This window comes from Hyaena hyaena, unplaced genomic scaffold (genome assembly GCF_003009895.1).
Source record: "Hyaena hyaena isolate Hyena2069 unplaced genomic scaffold, ASM300989v1 scaffold_327, whole genome shotgun sequence".
Classification (NCBI taxonomy): Eukaryota; Metazoa; Chordata; class Mammalia; order Carnivora; family Hyaenidae; genus Hyaena; species Hyaena hyaena.
The window spans coordinates 83,964-105,557 of NW_024080962.1; the positions used below are offsets into that span (position 1 = coordinate 83,964).

The 21,594-nt window shown below is 37.2% G+C and overlaps 1 long non-coding RNA gene across 1 annotated transcript in view; it reads left to right on the forward strand.

Annotated features, from left to right (window-relative positions):
* LOC120243095 overlaps window positions 1-15,016 on the forward strand; it is a 97,250-nt gene extending 82,234 nt beyond the window's left edge. Inside the window, exon 3 of the long non-coding RNA XR_005531214.1 lies at window positions 14,914-15,016. This is a non-coding gene — a long non-coding RNA (uncharacterized LOC120243095). The remainder of the gene's footprint in view (window positions 1-14,913) is intronic.
* Window positions 15,017-21,594: the final 6,578 nt, after the last annotated feature.

Genomic DNA, 21,594 nt, shown 5'->3' on the forward strand with positions numbered 1-21,594 from the left:
TTGTTAATCAGGCTGACTAAAGGAAAGTGACAAGTCATTACTTCCAGGGAATGATTGCTCACATGTCCTACTCCCTAAGAAGCTTCTCTTCAAAGAAGTCCTATGGTATTAAAGAACGTACAGTTGAGTCAGGAGCCCTAAATTCCGATTCTGACTCTACCAATTATGGGGTGATTTTAGGCAAGTCATTTTATTTCATTTTTTGACAAAATAGGAATCCTCTCTGCCCTTCCAACTCAACTCTGTTTTTGTTCTTTTTGTTGTTGTTGTTGTTGTTTTTAAATTTCCTATTTTAAAGAGTAAGGGAGCAAGGTGTGGAGAGGGATGAAAAGAGGAAGAGAGAGAGAGACAGAGAGAGAGAGAGGAAGAGAGAGAGAGGGAGAGGAGAGAGAGAATCCCAAACAGACTCCACGCTGGTCATGGAGCCTGACTTGGGGCCCAGTCCCATTGCCCTGGGATCATGACTTGAGCTGCAATCAGAATTACTTGCTCAACTGACTGAGCCACCCAGGTACCCCCAACTGAACTCTTAATAGCTTTTTTTTCTGCCCTTGGTTTTCTCTGCCAACATCTCATAAAAGAAATCCACCCTTTGCCTCAGTCTTTCCAGGTCAGGTTTTCAGCATCATGTTTATTCAATTTAGCTTCTTCCCTAATGCCAGCTTGCTTTGGGCACCATTTTCTATCTTTCCCACCTCTTACCTCTATCCCTGAAGAGGTTCCTTTTGCTCTACATGTTCAAATTCCAACAACTCCTAAAGGGGCCGTGACACCTGAAGTACCAGCCAATGATGTTCCCCACGTGCCTTGTTTGGGACATGGCCAGTTAGAGATGCCTGTTAACTGGAGAAGCCCAGTTAGATGTATTTGGAGGACCCATTGAGGATATTTTGGGATGTGCTTATTAAATTCTGTAGCATTATACAAAACTGAGCTTCTGACCCTGATTCAGGGATGCACACTAATGTGGCTCCTTTACTCTCTTCTCATTCAGGCCTTTAATAGCTTATATATACATATGATACATAGATATCATATATACCAAAATACATATGTCATATATCACATATCATATCATATATATAATTGATATATAATGCATATAAAATTAATATATTTTAATATACAATATGTAATATTTGCATTGCATATTTTCTATCCTTTTACTTTCAACTTACCTAGCCTGTAGAATTTGAAGTGAGTTTCTTGTAAGCAGTGCAGATAGGTTGTGGTTTTGTTTTGTTTTGTTTTGTTTTATTTACTCTGTCTAAGTCTCTTTATGGGTGTATATGTATCATTGTTATTTAAGGTAATTATTGATATGTTCAAACTTAAGTCTGCCATTTCATTATATGTTCTGTTATGTTCCTCTACTTCTTATTCCTCGGTTTCCTTTTTCTAATCTTCCTATAGATTACTTGAAAATTTTTAGAATTCCATCTTCGTTTGTTTATTTATTTATTTTTAATGTTTGTTTATTTTTGAGAGAGAAAGACAGAGAGCAAGTGGGGGAGGGGCAGAGAGAGGGAGTCACAGAATCTGAAGCAAATTCCAGTCTCTGAACTGTCAGCACAGAGCCTGATGCAGGGCTAGAACTCACAAACTACGAGATCATAACCTGAGCCGAAGTCGGACACTTAACCTACTGAGCCATGGTCTTGGTTTATTTATAATATTTTGAGTATACTTTTGCATAGCTTTTATATTGGTTGAACTGAATATTGTGATATGTATATGTAACTTATCATATTCTACTAATATCACTATTTTACCACTTGTACTGGAATGTGGAAACCTTACTTCCACTTAGGTCCCTTTACCATCCTCACACTTAAATATCTTTGAGAAGAGGTGGCAGGAAATTTATTTGAACAAATAATAGCTGAAAGCTTCTCTAACCTGGGGAAGGAAACAGATATCTAGATACAAGAGTCACAAAAGTCCCCAAACAAAATCAACCAAAAAAAGTCCATACCTGAGGGTGCCTGGGTGGCTCAGTTGTTGAACGACTGACTTCGACTCAGGTCATGATCTCACACTTCATGAGTTTGAGCCCACATCAGTCTCTCTGCCATCGGTGCAGAGCCCACTTCAGATCCTCTGTTTCTATCACTCTCCACCCCTTCTCTGTTCATTCTCTCTCTCTTTCAAAAAAAAAAATTAAAAAAGAGGTCCACACCATGACACATAGTAATGAAAAATGACAAAAAGTAGTGATAAAGAAAAATTTGAAAAGAAGCCAAGAAAAGAAGACAGATACATAAAAGGTAAACTCCATAAGGCTATCAGCTGATTTTTCCATGAAAAACTTTGCAAGCCAGAAGGGAGAGGCATGATATATTCAAAGTACTGAAAGGGAAAAATCTACAGCCAAGAATATTCTATCTACCAAGGCTATCATTAAGAATAGCAGAGATAAAGAGTTGCTCTGACAAACCAAAAATTAAGGACTTTGTGACCACTAAAGTAGCCCTACAAGAAATATTAAAGAGGACTCTTTGAGTGGAATGGAAAGACCATAAGTGAGATTATGAAAAGTAGGAAACACAAAAGCAGTAAAAATAAGTATTCTTGAAAAAATCAAGGAATTCATAAAATGAAAGGCGTAAAATATGACACGATATACTTAAAAAGTGGGGGGATAGGAGTAGAGAATGGACTTAAGTGAACTTAATTTAATGAACTTAAGTGACCATCAATTTAATATAGACCGGTGTATGCATAAGATGTTATATACAAACCTCTTGGTCACCACAAATCAAAACCCAGTAACAGATAATGCAGATAACAAAGGAAGAGGAATCCCAGTATATCACTAAAGAAAACCAAACCATGAAAGAAAGAAAAAAGCCAGAGAAAAACTACAAAGTAAACAACCACAAAACAAGTAACAAGGTTGCAACAAATACATATCTACAAATAAGTACTTTGAATGTAAAGGAATTAAATGCTCCAGTTAAAGACCTAGAGTGACAAAGTGGACAGAAAGACAAGACCCATCTACATCCTGCTACAGGCAACTCACTTCAGATCTGCAGTTTGAAAGTAAGGAAAAGGAGAAACGCTTATCATGCAGATGAATATAAAAAGAAACCTGGAGTAGTACCACTTATATCAGAACAAATAGACTTTAAAACAGACATTGTAGAAAGAGACAAAGAAGGGCACTATGTAACAATAATAAAGGAGACAATCCAACAAGAAGATAAAATGTTTGTAGATATTTATGGGCCCAACATGAAAGTACTCAAATACATAAAACAGTTAATAACAAACATAAAAGAACCAATTGATAGTAATACAGTAATAATAGAGGACTTTAACACCTCACTTACATCAATGGACAGATCATCCAAAGAGAAAATCAATGAAGAAACTGACTTAATGACACACTGGACCAGATGGACTTAACAATTATGTTCAGAACATTGCATCCTAATGCAGTAGAATACACATTCTTTTCAAGTGCACATGGAACATTCTGCAGAATAAATCACATATTAGCCCACGAAACAAGCCTCAACAAATTCAAGATCAAAGTCATATCATGCATAGTTTCTGACCACAGTGGTTTGAAACTAGAAATACATCACAAGAAAAAAATATGAAAAGACCACAAATACAAGGAGGTTAAATAACATGCTACTAAACAATGAATGGGTCAGTGGTTTGAAACTAGAAATCCATCACAAGACAAAAATATGAAAAGACCACAAATACAAGGAAGTTAAATAACATGCTACTAACAATGAATGGGTCAAGCAGGAAATCACAGAAGAAATGTAAAAAGTACATGGAAACAAAAATGTAAACACAGTGGTCCAAAACCTTTGAGATGAAGCAAAAGCTGGTCTGGAGTGAACTTTATAGCAATATGAGCCTACCTTAAGAAGCAAGAAAAATCTCAAACCTAACCTTACACCTAAAAGATCTAGGCAAAGAACAACAAACAAAACCTAAAGCCAGCAGAAAGAAAGTAATAATAAAGATTAGATGAGAAATAAATGATACAGAATCTACAAAAACAAACAAACAAACAAACAAACAAAGCCGATAGAACAGATCAGTGAAACCAGGAACTGGTTCTTTCAGAAGATCAACAAAATTGATATACCTCTAGCCAAGCTCATAAAAAGATGAAAGAATCAAATAAACAAAATCACATTTCAAAGAGGGAAAATAATAACCAACTACACAGAAATACAAACAATTGTAAGAGAATATTATGAGAATCTGTATGTCAGTAAATTAGACAACTTAGAATAAATAGATTCCCAGAAACCTATAGCATACCAGAACTGAAGGAAAGAGGAATAGAAAAATTAGAACAGACAGATTACCAGCAAGGAGATTGAATCAGTAATAATAAAAAACAAACAAACAAACAAACAAACAAAGTCCAGGACCAGATGACTTCACGGTCACAGAATTCACCAAATCTTTAAAGAAGCCTTAACACCCATTCTTCTCAAACTATTCCAAAAAATAGACGAAAACTTCCAAATTTACTGTATGAAATTAGCATCATCTTGATACCAAAAACAGATATAAAGACACTAAAAGGGAGAAAGAGAGAGAAGTACAGGCCAATATCTCTGAAAAACATAGATGCAAAAATCCTCAACAAAAAACTAGCAAATAAAATCTAATAATACATTGAAAAAAATCTCTCACTGCAGCCAAGTGGGATTTAGTTCCAAGATGCAAGCATGGTTCAGTATTCACAAATCAATGTGATGCATCACATCAATAAGAGAAAGGATAAGAACTATATGATCATTTCAGTAGATACGGAAAAAGCATTTGACAAAGGACAACATCCATTCATGAAAAAAGCCCTCAATAGAATAGGTTTAGAGGGGCTATACCTCAACTTAATAAAAGCCACATATGAAAAACCCACAGTGAACGTCATTCTCACTGAGGAAAAACTGAGAGCTTTCCCTCTATTGTCAGGAACAAGACAAAGATGTCCACTGTTACCCCTTATATTCAACATAGTACTGGAAGACCTAGCCACAGCAATCAGACAACAAAAAGAAATAAAAGCCATCCAAATTGGTAAGGAAGAAGTAAAACCGTCACCTTTTGAAGATGATATTATACTATATAGAGAAAACCCAAAAGACTCCACCAAAAACCTGTTAGAACTATATAAATAAGTTCAGTACAGCTGTAGGATACAAAGTCAATGTGCAGAAATCTGTTGTGTTTCTATACATTAATAAAGAAGCAACAGAAATGGAAATTAAGAAAACAGTTCCATGATAGCTGCACCAAAAATAATTACGGTACCAAGGAATAACCCCCCAAAAAGGTGAAAGAATAGTAAACTGAAAACTATAAAACATTGATAAAAGAAATTGAAGATGACACAAAAACACCTTTCATGCCCATGGATTGGAAGAAAAATACTGTTAAAATGGCCATACTACCCAAAGCAATCTACAGATTTAATGCCATACCTACCAAAGTACCAAGAAAATTTTTCAAAGCACTAGTATATGGAGCCACAAAAGACCTTGAATAGAGAAAGCAGTTTTGAAAAACAAATACAAAGCTGGAGGTATCATAGTTCCAGACTTCAAGTTGTCATACAAAGTTATAGTAATTCAAAACAATATGGTAATGGCACAAAAGTAAACAGATCGATGGAATAGAATAGAAAACCCAGAAATAAACCCACAAGTGTGTGATTATTTTAATGTCAACAAAGCAGGAAAGAATATCTAATGGGAAAAAGACAGTCTCTTCAATAAATGGTATTAGGAAAACTACTGGACCACTTTTTTACACCATACACAAAAATAAACTCAAAATGGATTAAACACCTGAAACCATAAAAATCCTAAAAGAGGACACAAGCAGTAGTGTGTTTGGCATCAGCCATAGCAACATTTTTCTAGATATGTTTCCTGAGGCAAGGGAAATAAAACCAAAAATAAACTATTGGGACTATATCACAATAAAAAGCTTCTTTACAGAGAAGGAAACATTCAACAAAACTTAAAGACAGCTATGGAAAGGGAGAAGATATTTGCAAACGATGTACCTGATAAAGGGTTAGTATCCAAATTATTTAAAGAACTTATATAATTCAACCCCCTAAAAACAAATAGTCCAATTAAAAATGTGCAGTAGACATGAACAGTCATTTCTCCAAAGAAGATATCCAGATGTCCAAAACACGTTCAACATCGCTCATCATCAGGCAAATACAAATCAAACTACAATGAGATATCACCTCATACCTGCCAGAATGGCTAAAATAAAAACCACTAGAAAAGACAAGTGATGGTGAGGATGTGGAGAAAAAGGGACCCTCTTGCACTGTAGGTGGGGATGCAAATTGGCTAAGCCACTCTGGGAAACAGTCTGAAGTTTCCTCAGAAAGTTAAAAATAGATCAACCTTACAATCTAGTAATCATAAACTGGGTACTTATCCAAAAAACACAAAAACACAAATTCAGAAGGATCCATGCACCCCTGTGTTTATAGCAGCATCATTTATAATAGCCAAACTATGGAAGCAGCCCAAGTTTCCATTGATAGATGCATGGATAAAGAAGATGTGGTGTGTGTATATGTATGTATATTCATACAATCAGTAGAATATTATTCAGGCATAAAGAATAGAATCTTGCCATTTGCAACAATGTGGATGGAGTTATATGGTATAATGCTAAGTGAAATAAGCCAGAGAAAGACAAATACCATATGATTTCACTCATGGAATTTAAGAAACAAAACAAATGAGTAAAGGAAAAAAAGAGAGAGGGGCAATCCAAGAAACAAACTCTTAACTATAGAGAACAAACTGATAGTTACCAGAGAGGAGGTGGTGGGGAGAATGGGTGAAATAGATGATGGGAATCAGAAAGTACACTTGTCCTGAGGAGCACTGGGTGATGTATGGATTGTTGAATCGCTATGCTGTACACCGGAAACTAATATAAGTCTGTACACTGGAATCAAAATTTTAACAACATAAAAAATAGATAGTTGAAAGAGGCTATTTATTGTTTAATTGTACCTTTTAATCTTCTCAGTCTCATCCATCATTCTGAAATTCCACCATTACAGGTGTTAAGATGTTGTGTCTGAAAACCACAGGAAAAAAAAAGACACTTTTTAGTAATACTATGGACTTAGATACTAAATTGCACGAGTATGCCAGAGTTGTTTCCACTGCAAAATCTGCTTCACTTTGCAGTGAACAGCCAGTCTTCATTATTGTTATATTATTAGTTCAGTCCTAATTTTTACATTTGAGCTGCTGTTTCCGTTTTAAATGTGGCTCCCGTCTCGAGTCGGTTTCGGTAATGTCATGTTTAAGTTCAGGTGAATTCTTGTTTGTAACCTTATCCTAACTCTTTTTCTCATCAGAAAAAAACTACTATCATGTTCATTTTCACTTTCTCTGAACACAGAGTATATTACAATTTTTCAGATATGAGTAAATGTTTAAAAACTTGTGCCAGCAAGGTGTGGAAGGCATCACTATGGAAACGATTAACGCAGTGCTGGCTCCAACTGACATCAAGAAAGCCATTATGGAAACATACAAACTGTTAAATGAAACTGATTTGGATAGCATATCCTCCTTCCAAGGCAATTAATGGGGGAAATAACTTTTCTTATCAAAGCATTGGTGCACATGGACGAAAGTATCGCTGTTTAGCCTTGTAGAACTAGTATAATGCATTATGATAAATAGAAGCATAATACCTCCCTAAGAGAAAAAGTCTAATTTATTGCAACCAATTGTAATGCAGATTTCTTAAACACTTCTGCAAAATTACATTCTGTCGCATCAGCTAATATAGCATCAAACTTACCAGAGGGAGGAAACAAGGATATTTACGAAAATGGATTCTCTTTAGTGCACTTGTGGCTAGAAGACATAGTGTACTTTCCTTTGAATTTCTCTATTTTGTGTTTTTAAGACACTGTCTTTTCTCTATTAGAATGTAATGTAACCAAGGGGCACTTGGGTAGCTTAGCAGTTTAAGCATTGGAATTCGGCTCAGGTCTTCAGCTCACAGTTTGTGAGTTTGAGCCCCACATCGGGCTCTGTGCTGACAGCTCAGAGCCTGGAGCCGGCTTCAGAGTCTGTGTCTCCCCCTCTCTCTGCCCCTCCCATGATCATGTTCTGCCTCTCTCTGTCTCTCAATGATAAATAAATGTTAAAAAATTCTTTTTATAAATAAATAAATAAGTAAATAAAAGAAACCATCAAAAACCCTAGTAGAGAAAACAAGCAACAACCTGTTTGACCTCAGCCAGAGCAAGTTTTTGCTGGACGGGTCTCTGAAGGCAAGGGTAATAAAACCAAAAATGAACTACTGAGACCTCATTAAGATAAAAAGCTTCTGCACAGCAAAGGAAACAGCCAACAAAACTAAAAGGCAATCTATGGAATGGGAGAAGATATTTGCAAGTGACATATCAGATAAAGGGTTAGTATCCAGAATCTGTAAAGAACTTACCAAGCTCAACACCTGAAAAACGAATAATCCATTGAAGAAATGGGCAGAAGACATGAATAGACACTTTTCTAAAGAGGACATCCAGATGGCCAACAGACACATGAATAGATGCTCAACATCACTTATCAACAGGGACATACAAATCAAAACCACATTGAGATACCACCTCACACTTGTCAGAGTGGCTCTGGAAACTACAGATGTTGGCGAGGATGTGGAGAAACAGGAACCCGCTTGCACTGTTGGGGGTTTGCAGACTGGTGCAGCCACTCTGGGAAACACTGTGGAGGTTCCTCAAAAAATTAGAAAGAACTATACTATGACCCAGTAATAACACTACTGGAATTTATTCAAAGGTTACAGGAGTGCTGATGCATAGGGGCACATGTACCCCAATGTTTATAGTAGTGCTTTCAACAATAGCCAAATTATGGAAAGAGCCCAAATGCCCATCAACTGATGAATAGACAAAGAAGTTGTGGTTTATACATACAAAGAAGTACTACTTGGAAATGAGAAAGAGTGAAGTCTTATCATTTGCTACAACGTGGATGGAACTGGAGGGTATTATTTATTATGTTAAGTGAAATAAGTCAGTCAGAGAAAGACAAATATGTTTTCACTCATATGTGGAACTTGAGAAACTTAACGGAAGACCATGGGGGAAGGGAAAGGGAAACATAGTTTCAAGCAGAGAGGGAGGCAAACATAGGAGACTCTTAAATCAGAGAACAAACTGAAGGTTGATGGGGGGAAGAGGGGTAGCAAGAATATGGGTGATGGGCATTGAGGAGGGTACTTGTTGAGATGAGCACTGGGTGTTGTATGTAAGCAGTAAATCACAGAAATCTACCCCAAAAACCAGGAGCACACTGTATACACTGTATGTTAGCTAACTTGACAATAAGTTATATTAAAAATAAATAAATAAATAAAATTTATAAATAAATAAAAGAATGTAGCTAAAGGTGCACATATTTGGCTCCAAAGATTTCTCAAACAATTTATTTGTACAGTGAGGGTAGAGCCAGTCTTTTCAATTAAGCAAATAACTTCCATTCCATTTTGTTTCATAGATCTACCTGTATTCACAGATTAAATTGTTTTAAGTAGTATGTGTATTAAAATGCGAGCTCTTGGAGAGCGAATATCTGTGTATCTTACATGCCTCGGCACCAAGTAGAGACTTAATAAATTTTTGATTAATTAAAGTGCTTAGTATTGATTAACTGGTCATTTTAATCCATTTTGAAAATAACTTAAGGATGATTTTTATTTGTGCATAAATAATTTTATTGAGTAAGGGAAGGTAAAATAGAAATAGGAGATTTGGTAGCATTAGTGATTATCGTTTGTACTTCTCTTACTCTAGCATATTAATTAATTGTATTTTTTGCTGCTCTCTGCTAATTTCTTATGACCAATGCTACCAACCCTTCTTCTCTGAGATCTTCTTCTTTGGTGTGAAATATCGAACACTTCTGAGCCCTGTGGCCCCAGAAAGTGAAAATTGTTAAGAGATCTCTCTACCCCTTTATGTTCTTGGAAAGAACCACCCTTTTTTATTCAGAGATAAAACCCATCTGCACCCCACAGTGTGATTCCCATAATTGCCCATCCTTCTGCACAATGGCCTTGTTTACTTGCTTTCATAGACCTCATCGTTTCTCCTTCTTTGAGACATTCTGCGTTAATGAATATTTTTCCTACTGCAACAGCCTGAATAAAATCATCCCTTAATTATGCAGTCCATCTTTCACATTAGAGATGCCTTGGAATTGAAATACATGATTAAGATAAAATAAACAAGATAAGTCAAACAAAAACAATAAATACCTCATTAAGCAATAGAATTCTATTTTAAACTGTACACACACATATGATGAAAGTATTTAACAGCAGATCCTAGAGACAGTAGTAAAATTCAACAAGTTACTGGGTTAAAATAGTCTCAATAATAGATTATTTAATTTCAGGTGTTTTAGAGAGTTCATTATAAAACTGTGGACAAATATGAGTTTATAGTCATTTCAATAATAATCAACTGTTTAAATACAGAGAAATAGCAGTCCAACTGTACTTTAAAGTACTTCGGGTACTGTATTCGTTTCCTATTGCTGCTATAACAAATTATCATGAAATTAATAGCTGAAATGCACAAATCTGTCTAATAGTTCTGGACATTTGGAGTCCATGCGGTGCCTGAGTGGCTTAGTCACTTAAGTGTCCAACTCTTGGTTTCAGCTTACATCTGATCTGGCAGATTGTGAAATTGAGCGCCACATAGGGCTCCATGCTGACAGCATGAAGCCTGCTTGGGATTCTCTGTCTCTTCCTCTCTGCCTTTTTTAAAGAGTCCAAAAGTGTCTCATTGCACTAAACAAGAAGTCAGTAGGGGTGCGTTCCTTCTGGAGGCCCTAAGTGTAATCTGTTCTCTTGCATTTTCCATCTCCAGAGGACACCCACGTCCCTTGACTGATGGCCTCCTTCCACCATTTTCAAAGCTGGCAATAGTGAGTTGAGTCCTCATCACATCACATCACTCTGACCTCTTCCATTTTCCTCCTCCATTTCAGAGGAGTCTTGTAATTACCCTGGACCCAACTGTGTAATCAAACATAATACCCCCATCTTAAGACCAGCTGATTACCAATCTTATTTCCTCTTTGTCATATAACATATTCATAGGTTATGGGAATCAGCACTGGAACATCTTCAGGCAGCCGTTAATCTGCCTACCACAGATAATATATTCATCTTTACCCTAAGTGGAAGTACCTTGAGTTTTCCTGGCACAAACAGTTCTAGGAAAATACTACTGTAGATGCGGTTTCTCTACTCTTGTCTGAGACCTTTTTCCTTCCTTTACCCAGACTTGTTCCTGCTCCACCTAGGCCTTGGACCTAATTTGCCCCATTATCCTTCTGCACAAACCTGTTCTCGGAAAGGATCTGTGCATTCAGCCCTAGTACGGGTGTGTGCAGCAGTGGCCTAATGCACGACAGATCTTCTCTCCCTGGATTTTTATAGTTCAACAGATGGTAACATGTCTACTTTTAGAGATAAATGTGTGGATGTGGGAAGTATTATGCTGGTGGAGGTACTTTAAAGAGCTTTGGACTCTTTAGACTAAAGCTTACTAGCTTTAGACTGTGCTATGTACAAAGCCAGCCGTGTAGATGAGATCGCTAGGGCTGTGCTCTTGTTAAACTTCTACCAGAAAAGAGAGTTTTCAGTTTGGGACCTTAGAGCATAAGTAAATGACTGCTCTAATCCCTTACCTTAACCTAGTCCCAGAATCTCCACGTGGCAGAGAAAATGAAACAAAACAAAAATCCTTTAAACATGCATTGCCCATGAAGTCATTACTTCTCATATAGGTCTTCTTTATTTTTTTGCATCTTAAATCAACCCATATTTATTACTTCACAGTTTATTTTATTTTATTTATAGTGTAGTTAACATATTTATTAGTTTCAGATGTACAGTATAGTAATTCAACAATCCCATGTATTACTCAGTGCTCATCAAGGTAAATGTACTTACTTTTAATCCCCTTTATATATTTCACCCATTTCGCCACCCACTTCTCCTTAGGTCATCTAGAAAGAAGATAAAATTATTAATGCTAGTAATAAAAGAGAGGATGTTACTGCAGATCATAATATCCAAAGAAGAAAGAAATCTTACAAACCAAATTTTATTCTACTAAATTGAACAACGTAAGTGAAATAAACATATTTTAGAATGATACAAAATATCAAAGTTCACTGATAAGGAAATAGAAAAACATGAAAAATTAAATATCTTCTAAATAATTAATTCATAATTATAAATCTCCTCATAAATGTTTATAAACCAGAGAGATTTCTTGGTGAATATTCCCAAGAAAGAAGAAGCAATACTAATTACATTAAAACCTTTCCAAAAGTTAGAAAAGCTCTCTCCTACTCATTTTAGGATGGCAACATTACCCTGATACCAAAGCATTGAGATCGTACAAGAAAACTATAGATTGTATTTTTCAATAACATAAATGCAAAATTCCACGAATTTAATGACTTAAAATGAAATATTAGCCAATCATGTCTATTATTATAGATGATAATTATTCATAGACTTTTGCAACAAATGGTGCTAGGATAAGTGAATATACACACAAAATAATAAAATTGAAACTTTATCTCATAACACATACAAAAAATAACTTAAAATGAGTTAAATGCCTAAATAAAATAGATAAAACTATAACATTCTGAGGAGAAAGCACAGGGCTAAATCTGAATAACCTCAGATTTGGTAACAGAGCCTTAGCAATGACATGAAAGAAAGAACAACTAAAAGAAAAAACATAGATAAATTAGACTTCATCATAATTTAAAATTTTATGCTTCAAAGGATACTATCAAGAAACTGAAAAGCCAATGAACAGTATAGTAGAAAATACCTCAGATCACATATCTGATGAGGTATTTGTATCCTGAATATATAAAGGACTCTTACTGCTAATGAAAATTTAAATTACAGTGAGATATGACATCACGACCATTAGAATAGCTATAATTTTTTTTAAAAGACAAATTTTGTCGATAATGTAGAGAAATTAGAATCGTCATAAATTGTTGGCAGTATATAAAATGGTGCAACCACCTGGAAAAACAGTTCAACAGTTTTTCAAATTTCAAAAATAGACTTAAATATGACCCAGCAATTCCATTCCTGGTAATGTACTCAGGAGCAATGAAAATATCTGCCCCTACAAACCTGTAGGCATAAATATTTATGGCTACATCATTCACTATATGGCCAAAAGTTGGGACAATCCAAATACCCACCAAGTGATTAACAGATAAACAAAATATGGTGTATTCATACAGTGGAGCATTATCTGATTACATGGATGAATCCTGAAGTCATGATGCCTGGTAAAAGAAGCTGGTCACAACACATGTTTTGCGATTAATTTCTATGAACTATTCAGATTAGGCAGATATACATAGAAAGACTGGTGGTTGGCTTAGGTGTGGGGAGGATTTGAGGAGGGGGTGGGTAATAGCTAAAGGGTATAAGGTTTCTTTCTGAAGTGTTAAAAATGTGGTAAAATTGTGGCAATGGTTATAAAACTCTGAATATACTAAAAAATCATTGGACTATATACTAAATAGATGAATTGTATGATACATGAATTATATTTCAATAAAGTTGGTGACTGCATACTTTCCCAGTGTGAGGGTGCAGCTCATAATCAGCTTGCATTATAGAGCTGCCTAGGGTCCTGCGTGGAGCCCAGAAGAGCCGGTGGGTACCTTCCGCCCCCTCTCCCTCTGGCTCACTCCAACAAGAAGGTCAAGTGTCCAGATTCTCCCTGGAAGGAACTTGTCCACACATCTAGCATTCCAATCCCCTGAGCCATCTGAGCAACTGCCACCTAAATCATCTAGCTCTGGGCACATGTGTCCCACAGTATACGAAACAAAGAGGCAATTATATTTGGGTGCAAAAGCACTCCCAGCAATTATACCCTTTGGCTCAGCCCAGAGTAAGTATGCAAAAATACCAAGCTCTAGATTTATCCCTGGTAGGGATAGACTGTAGATTTAACGTCCTGACAATCCCAGCGGCCGCCTGAGGAGTGGGCTTCCAGTTAGCCTGCATTGGGCAGCCAGAGGGACAGAAAACTAGTAATCCTTCAGAAGCCCAACAGGAGAGCATGCTGAAACCAGAATACACCTCCCAAATATTTTGTTGTAAGAAAAATCCAGACATAGAATTCACACTATGTGATTCCATTTATGTGAAACTCAAGAACAGGCAAAACTAATTAACTTAAGGCAGAGAAATCATTGTTCATGGGGAATGGGGATTAATGGGAAGCCAATATAGAAGTGAAACTGATTAGGAGAAATAATTTGGAAGGCACATCATGGTCCCAAGGAGTTACGATAGTAGCATTAGGCCTTGTCATATGCATATATGAAAGAAGTATTTATTTAAATATTGGTAGGAGATAAGGCAACTGCTACTCCTTGAGCCAATTTTTTTTTTTTTTGCTTACACAACACAGTGCCTTATGATCTCATCGTTCATACTAGCTCCTTTTTTTTAAGTTTATTTATTGATTTACTTAGAGAGAGAGTGAGAGAGCATGAGCAGGGGAGGGGCAGAGAGAGGTGGAGAGAGAGAATCTCAAGCAGGCCCTGCGCTGCCAACACAGGGCTCGAACTTATGAGCCCAGAGATCATGACCTGAGCCAAGATCAAGAGTCAGATGCTTAACTGACCATGCCACCCACCTACCCCCACAGTACTTACTGCTTTAACTAACTCTGTAAAACTTGGTAAAGTGGTTCAGTGGGAAAGGAATAGCTAACTCGCTAATACAGAATAGCTAAATAACTCACTACTATCCACTGTTCTCCAACAGAGATCTGCATGGGGAAAGACTTGTTTGTGCAGAGAAAAAGAATAGCAGTGCCCACGCCATAGGAGTGCCCCAAGTGGAACACACTGGAGTCCCCAAGACACCGCAGAAGAGATCCTACACTTTCTACAGGTAATAAAGTGTCCAATTCCTTATTGTTATGTTTGACTGCTAACTGCTTTTATACCTCACTCTTCTCCTTTTCTCTTGCACACTACATCTGGGAAAGTTGATAAGAAAGTTCAAGTATTCCTTCCTTAAGCACCTATGGGGCAATCATACTACATAAGTCCCTGCCTACCCATAGGGAAAAATATTCACACCAGCTCCATCCACTGACCAAAATAAAAACTCCTGCTCTCTCAAGCCATTTTTGGACCAGCTTGGGAAGCCTGCCTTGCTCTCCTCCTTATATAAGCAGTCAGGCTTTTCATGCCTTCGTGTGTGTGTGTGTGTGTGTGTGTGTGTGTGTGAGAGAGAGAGAGAGAGAGAGAGAGACTGACAGATAGACATCATTAGTTTTGACATCCAAACCAAATCTAGGGAGGTGATACATCCTAATTCTGCAGAGCACCACAGCATTATGTACTCTCAAGGACATTGGGGCTCTAAACATTGGAAGAGGAGAAGGAATTAAGTATCAATAAGAAGTCTTCCTGTTTGACACTTTGCGTAAGTTTAGCTGTATTTACGGAGGTGGAGTGGAATGAAACCAGATGTAGAGATCTTCAACTGGATACCAGTAGCACTAAATGAAAGGCTGAGACTATATCAGACGCTTTAGATGGGAAGATTAAGTAGAAATCTGTCCAGCTTATTTTATGGTACATGAAGTATTACAGTAACTTCAGGGAATTTTTCATGTGTAGCTTTGATAATCAAGAATGATGATAGAGTTAAAGGTCTATTTCAGTCTTTTAAGTTCATGGATTTTTTGTGTGTGTGAACTTGGTATAACCTACCCAGATAAAGACCAGGCATTTACACTAGCAATACTGAAAACTCACTAAGCTTTATCAGTGTCTTTGCATATATATGCAAAATAGAAATACTTGGGGCAAAAAGTAGAATTACCAGACTGCATTCATCCGAATAAAATTCAAGTCCGTTTACCACTGAATGATTTAGGGTGATTAAGAATTGATATTATATTAAAAAAAAGAATTGATGTTATATTAAGGATATATTTGTTTTAAAAAGACAAACATGGTATTTTCTTGATTTACAAATATTCCCCACTGACATCTCCATGGTTTTTCATTATGATTTATGCTGCCACTTGGTCTAATTATGAATTAATGATTAGATTCATTTAAAGATTAATTTGATAAAGTGAACATTCGTTCATGAAGAGAAATTGTCAGTGATAACTAACTCTGTACTGATGATCAGAAAACAGGAATGTAAGTAAAATAACGCTTGCCTACAGTTGACCATTAACTTTATCCCACTGATATTAACAACTTTTTTTTTTAATTTTTTTAATGTTTTATTTATTTCTAGGAGAGAGAGAGACAGCGTGAGCAGGGGAGGGTCAGAGAGAGAGGGAGTCACAGACTGAAACAGGCTCCAGGCTCTGAGCTGGCAGTCAGCACAGAGCCCGACGCGGGGCTCGAACCCACAAACCGCGAGATCATGACCTAAGCGAAAGTCGGACGCTTAACTGACTAAGCCACCCAGGCGCCCCTGATATTAACAACTTTTAATAGCATTCTTTAATTAACCACGGTCCTATACTTACGTAGTTATCCAAAACTTTTCTTTCAAGTTTGTTTTCTTTGCAAAGGTTTTAATCAGAACAACTGTGATCTTAAACCCCTTTACATTCAAACTCTTCATTTTTAAGAGCACTCTGTCCAATTCATTTGAAGTGTAGTCTGCTTACAACTGAGTGCATCTTGACATTTGAGAATTAATATAGGCCTCAAGAGAAAGTGCAATTTACTCATTTTCATGGCTGTTCTTATTTACTGACGTATATGGTCATATTAAAGATGTATTAATTGCACTTCAATATTAACCCTGACGGAAGAGTCTATGAATAAGAGCTGATACCACCCTTTTACAGTGTTGGTGGGAATGTAAACTGGTACAGCTCCTCTGGAAAACAGTATGGAGGTTCCTCAAAAAATTAACAATAGAACTCCCCTAGGACCCAGCAATAGCACTGCTAGGAATTTGCCCAAGGGATACAGGAGTGCTGATGCCTAGGGGCACATGGACCCCAATGTTCATAGCAGCACTCTCAACAATAGCTAAAACATGGAAAGAGCCTAAGTGTCCATCAACGGACAAATGGATCAAGAAGATGTGGTTTATCTATACAATGGAATACTCCATGGCAATGAGAAACAATGAAATCTGGCCATGTGTAGCAATGTGGATGGAACTCAAGGGTGTTATGCTGAGTGAAATAAGTCAGGCAGAGAAAGATACCATATGTTTTCACTCATGTGAAATAGGAGGAACTTAACCTAAGTTCTCCCTCTCCCTCCTAAGGAGAGGAAGAGAGGCAAACCATAAGAGACTTAAATCCTGAGAACAAACAGGATTGATGGGGGCTGGGGGAGAGGGGTGAATGGGGGATGGGCATGGAGGAGGGCACTTGTTGGGATGAGCACTGGGTGTTATATGGAAACCACCTTGACAATAAACTATATTTTAAAAAAGAAAAAAAGAAAAAGTAAAGAAAAAGAGCCCACACACAATTATGTACCTATTTGTCCCCTTATCCTTTTTAAAGGTTCCTTTTGGAAGGTTGGAAGAGAAATCATCCAATAAAGGATAAATAAACCCAAATGCACTTTTTAAAGTTTTATTAATTAATTAATTCTGAGAGAGAGAGAAAGAACATGAGCAGGGGGAGGGCAGAGAGAGGGGGAGGCAGAGAATCCCAAGCAGGCTCCGTACTGTGAGCTCAGAACCCAACACAGGGCTCCATCTCAGGAACCATAAGATCATGACCTAAACAGAAATCAAGAGTGGATGCTTAACCTACTGAGCCACCCAGGCACACCCAAATGCATTTTTTAAATTCACCAATGTGGTGCTCCTGGGTGGCTCAGTCTGTTAAGCATCCAACCTTGGCTCACGTCATGATCCCAGTTCGTGGGTTTCAGCCCCGCGTTAGGCTCTATGCTGACAGCTCAGAGCCTGGGGTCTGCTTCTGTGTCTCTCTCTCTCTCTGCCCTACCCAGCTCACACTGTCTCTTTCAAAAATAAACAAACATCTAAAAAATAAATAAAACCACCAACAACTTTATCATTCCTGCCAGGAACCATCAGCTGTACTCAGATGAGCTTTAATGGAGATTTGTGTACCAGAATCCTGCCCCAGAACCTCCTAACTAGAGCTCATTACACTTTTTTTTTTCAAATGCTTACTCAGAGAAGCATACTTAATAGTGAACTTAACCTTTCAAAAACTGAAATTACAAAGCAATTGAATAGGAGGGGGTAGAAAAGGGTGCAGAAGAGAGGCAGTTTCATCACTGGAGGAAAAGGCATCATCAGAAGGAGCCCTGTCTCTGGTAACCCTGTGAAGGCGTCCCGCTGGCGAGCATCTGTCTCGTTTTGGACACTGGTTCCTGGTCTCCTTGAGGCTGCGAGAGACTCCGGAATTAGTCTCCGTTATTTACGTCAGAAGTTGTTAAAAGTTCTCCCATAGCTGTTTGGCATATAATTCATTGCAAAAGTTTATTGTCTCATTTATTTGTTCAGCCCATAATCTTCTCTATTAATAATTTAACCTTGTTTATCATTCAGCTTAACCTGAATGAATAGCCAGTTTCATGATCCTTCAGGTAAATCGATCTTTTGTAAGGTCGGTCCCCTACATTTACTCTGTACCATCGTACGTGGCAGATGACTTGTGTATGCAGCACAACACTCCTGTCAGAATACCAGAGCAGTTAACCCCTCGCCTGCCAGCTGCAGTTCCACACCATCCGCTTTGCAACTGGAAAGAAGAGTGCCTGGAAACAAACTGGTAGTGATGTTATGTATCATAGATACAATCTTGAATTTGGAGATTCAAGCTTTCACGATAAAAGCCTTAATAATAGAAGTAAAATACATCTTAAAGCTGATGAGTATGTCACAATTAATAGATCAGCGTATGAGATTAAAAATTATAGAGCAGTCAGGGGCGCCTGAGTGGCTCAGTTGGTTGGGCATCTGACTTCAGCTCAGGCCAAGATCTCACAGCTCATGGGTTCGAGCACAGCGTCGGGCTCTGAGCTGACAGCCCAGAGTCTGGAGCCTGCTTCTGATTCTGTGTACCCCTCTCTCTCTGCCCCTCCCCCACTTATGCCCTGTCTCTCAAAAAGGAATTTTTTTTTTATCTTAAATAAATAAATAATAAAGATTATAGAGCCATCAAATGAGTACCATTTGTGCTACATGGGAACGGAAAACTTTAACTTCAAAGAGCATTGTTGATGACCCACAAGTTACTACATAATGATTTCTGATTGAAGGAGTTCTCTACATTTCAAAGAGTCAGATGATAACTGCCAATCATCTGTGTCTCCTTTCTACATAGAAATCTGGCCCATTGTCCTGAAAGAATATGATTCTTTACAATCTTCTTACCTGATTGCAGTGTTTCTTATATTCGCCAGGGCTGCAGACATAGACTCACCAAGTCACATGGGAGAGTCTGACACACGTTACTTCACTTTCATGACACTGACACATAAAAAGATGATGGATAATTATTTTGTAGATGCTCCCTCAATTGAGGTTTTGCTGATTTGTTTTTTCTGATTACTTACTTTTAGTTTATTCTTTAACAGGAATATCTCAAAAATGCTATGAAATATTTTGTATTCTATCAGGTGTCACACATTTTCTCTGTGCACCCTTACTGGTGATGTTCACCTTGATTACTTTGTTGAGGTGCTTGCTGTCTGTCAGAATTTAGTGTAAAGTTACTTCCTTTATTTGTATTTAATAAGTCTTTTGTAGCGAGAAAGTTTTATGTGTTGGTTTGGCTAGGCTGTAATACCTAGTTATCTAATCAAATGTATTTAATCAAGGTATTTTGTAGAAGTAGTTAACGTCTGTAATCAGTTGACTTTAGTGAAAGGAGATTGCCCGAGATAAGGAGGGTGGAACTCATTCAGTCAGTAGAAAGGCCTTAAGGGCAAAAGCTGAGAAAGAGTGTTTGCCTCAAACCTGCAGGCTCCTGCCTGAGTGCTCAGCCTGGTGGCCTGCCCTGTATGATTTGGACTTGCGAGCCCCCAAAATTGCATGAGCCAATTCTTTGAAATAAATTTTTTAATATAGCACAGTAATTATTATTACTTAATTATTAAGTGAAATATATATTTTGTCAGTCTGTATGATCTATATATAATCCTTTTGCTTCTGTTTCTCTGAGAAACCTTGACTGATCTGACTGATAGGGATTTGGGGACTGGGAGTCGTTTAGGAGGAACAGGATCTTAAGGGTGAGATTTCTGAGTTGATTCTGTGGATGTCCTTTGAGATTATGAAATGTCCTATTCCTTATCTAAATGCCAATTCATCCGTTTCTTTAGTATGGGCTCATGATTTCCTGATTTATTCAGTGGTTTACAGTCTATGCTTTCTAGTAACTTTATTGAAATTTAATTCTCAGAGTATAAAATCTACACATTTAAAGTATAGAATTCAATGATTTTTAGTATATTCAGAAGGTGGGGCAATCATCACCACAGTTAATTTTTTAATACTTTCCCCACCCAAAAACGAAGACAACACACTTCATCTTTTATCCCCCAAACTGCTCATCTCATCCAGGCTTGGCAACCATTGATCTAGTCTCTATAGCCTATTCTAGACATTCCATATAAATGGAAAACTACAATATGTAGTCTTTTGTGAATGGCTTATTTCACTTAGCATAATATTTTCAAGATTCCTCATGTTGTGCTATGTATCAGTACATCATTCCTCTGTATAGTCAAATAACATGCCATTGTGTAGAAAACCACGTTTTGCTTTTCCATTCATCATCGATGGAAATTTAGATTGTTTTCATCTTTTGGCTGCTACTATAGAAGACCACTAAAATCATTTGTATACAAGTTTCTTTGTGGATATGCTTTTGATTCTCTTAGATATATACCTATGAGTAGAATTCGTGGGTGAAATAGTAACTGTGTGCTTAGCTTTTTGAGGAACTACCAGACTGTTTTCCAAAGTGGCTCCATCATTGTACATTCCATCAGCAATGTGTGGGGGGTTCACTTTCTTCACATGCCTGCCAACATTTGCTTTTTTTCTTTTCTTGCTTGATGATAGTCATCCTAGTGGAAGTGACATGGTGTCTCATCGTGGTTTTGATTTGCGTTTCCCTAATGACTAATAATGTTGAGCATCTTTTATGTGCTTGTTGGCCCTTTATGTATTTTCTTTGGAGAACTATTTATTCACATTCCTTGTTTATTTAATTAGTTGTTATTTGTCTTTTTTATTGCTAAGTTTGAAGAGTTCTTTATGAACTCTACATACAAGTCCCTCATCAGATACATGACTTGCAAATATCTTCTCCCATTATGTGGGTTGTCTTTCTTTTTTGTAATGGTATCCATGTAAACACAAATGTGTTTCATTTTATGAAGTCACATGTATCTGCTTTCCTTTTGTTGCTTGTGCTTTTCATGTCATATCTAAGAATCCATTGCCCAATCCAAGGTC